Source organism: Eptatretus burgeri, chromosome 11, assembly GCF_056783735.1.
Source record: "Eptatretus burgeri isolate ZD-2024b chromosome 11, Ebu_testis_v1, whole genome shotgun sequence".
In the NCBI taxonomy this organism is placed as follows: domain Eukaryota; kingdom Metazoa; phylum Chordata; class Myxini; order Myxiniformes; family Myxinidae; genus Eptatretus; species Eptatretus burgeri.
Window position 1 is genome coordinate 20,620,009 of NC_140971.1, and position 2,070 is coordinate 20,622,078.

The 2,070-nt window shown below is 35.7% G+C and overlaps 1 protein-coding gene across 4 annotated transcripts in view; it reads right to left on the bottom strand.

Annotated features, from left to right (window-relative positions):
* Positions 1–212: 212 nt before the first annotated feature.
* Positions 213–2,070, bottom strand: part of CMTM7 (CKLF like MARVEL transmembrane domain containing 7) — a 32,877-nt gene continuing 31,019 nt past the window's right edge. For all 4 annotated transcript variants that reach the window (XM_085845471.1, XM_085845470.1, XM_085845469.1 and 1 more), the window contains one exon: positions 213–2,070. This exon is cut by the window's right edge. The gene's annotated coding sequence lies outside the window, so the exon portion shown is untranslated.

The following is a 2,070-nucleotide window of genomic DNA, read 5'->3' on the forward strand; positions in this document are numbered from 1 at the left end:
AGCCTTGTTGCATTGCCCTCAGTGGTGCGGTTCACAATCCCCGTGGCCGCTCATGGAAGAAAAGTCTGCAACCTTTGACGGAGTGGTGAACCTTCTCTGTCCAGCATTGCTTTGTCATGACTGCCCCAGTGCTCTAACAAGCATAGAGGCCTCAACCTCAACATCAATAGCAAGTGAAAGCCCACATGACACAAAAAATATGACCAGCAAAATACATCGCAAAATGAAAATTTTAATAGTGCCAAAAATACGAGGTAAAGCAGCTGCTACATATTGCTACTATAGCAGTGACATCTGATGCTGGGATGCACATTCATACTCTCTAACACGTGATGTGAGTCTTGTCAAGAATGTGTTTCTTTGTGTTATTTTAAAGAACAAGCGTGATCGACCATCCTGGTATATTAAAAAGTCAATGAAAGAAAAAATAATTCATGAGGGTTGAATGTGTATTTACTCTTGTTTATGATTGCTCAGACCAATTACTCGGCTAGATATTATAGGTTTTCCCAGGAATTTTCAAAATTATTTCAACCGTTCGGCGATGAGCATTCAAATTCACGCATTTTCACACCCGATGGACGAACTAACGTTTCAATTTCGAATTTTAAGCGTTCAATTTCATGTATGGTCAAATGAGTGAATTATGTTTTGCCAGTCAAAATCACGTTTGCCTCATTCAATTTCGAAATATTAAACACAAATTCCTAGTCTCACCATTAAATTTCAAACTAAATGCGATACCATGACGTCAGGTTCTACTTGGCCTTTCCTTTTTCATTTGTGAGCAATCTGTTTTATGGTTGGTGAGTTCAAAATCAAAACAGTCATTGTGCTTGTTTTACTTTGAGTTATGCCTTTTCTTGCTCTTGAATGCATTTTATCCTACCATGGCACCAATACATATATATATATATATATATATATATATATATATATATATATATATATATATATATATATATATATATATATATATATATATATATATATATATATATACATATGGTGATTGAAAAGTCACGACCTATTTTTAAAATGCTGTTCTTATGGTACGAAGTAACATAGACGATTCCATCAAATTATGTCTGGTAGAAAAGTTTAAAACAAATTTATATTATGTACTACTTTTTTGTTTTGTTTCTGATTACCTCTGCCACCAAAGGTAGACGGAGGTTATGATTTCACCCCTGTCTATCTGTTTCTGAACAGGATATCTCAAAGTTGTGGAAAGATTTGGACAAAATTTGGTGGAGAGCTTGGGTATGTGACAAGGACAGATTGATTAGATGTTGGTGAATATCTGGATCCGGATTTGGATCCGAGGATTTTTAAAAGTGCTTTTTCACCATTGAGGAATATAATAGGGCGAAAAATGACATTTAGCATGATATTTCAAAAAGTTGTCGACAGATTCAGATAAATCTTGGTGGGCAGGTTAGGTGTGTAACAAGGAAGAATTGATTCGATTTTGGTGAAAATCTGAATCTGAATCTTAGACGGTTTTTTAAGTGATTGGGCTAAAACGACATACAAAACGATATGTCAAAAAGTTATGGACGGATTTGGATGAAACATGGTGTGGATGAGTTGGTTCGGTGAAGAGAACAAACGGATTATATTTTAGTTTAGGGCCAGATGCAGATCCCGCCCATCAGTGGGATACAAAACGTAAACTAATCATCCTGGCAGACGTATGCAATCTCCTGAGTGCCCATCTAGTTTGTTTTGGTTTTGTTATTATTTCAGCCACAGATCCCGTTGTCATCAGTTTTTGGTGACAACCTTTAATGGTTTTAGGATTCAGTGTTCAGTTTGCCACCATCTCTGAACAGCTGTCGCTTTCCTTCATACTCCAGATTAAGCTGAAATTTTTGCTTTATCACTGATCCTCAATTGTCCAACCATTACATATCTAAAACAAAACAGAAACAAAAACTGTAGTAAATGATATTAAAAAGGTATAAAATTTTCTACCATACATTATTTGATTGAATCGTCTATGTGACTTAGTATCGCAAGAACAGTTTTTTAAAATATCGGTCGCGACTTTCTGACTGATGGGGGCTG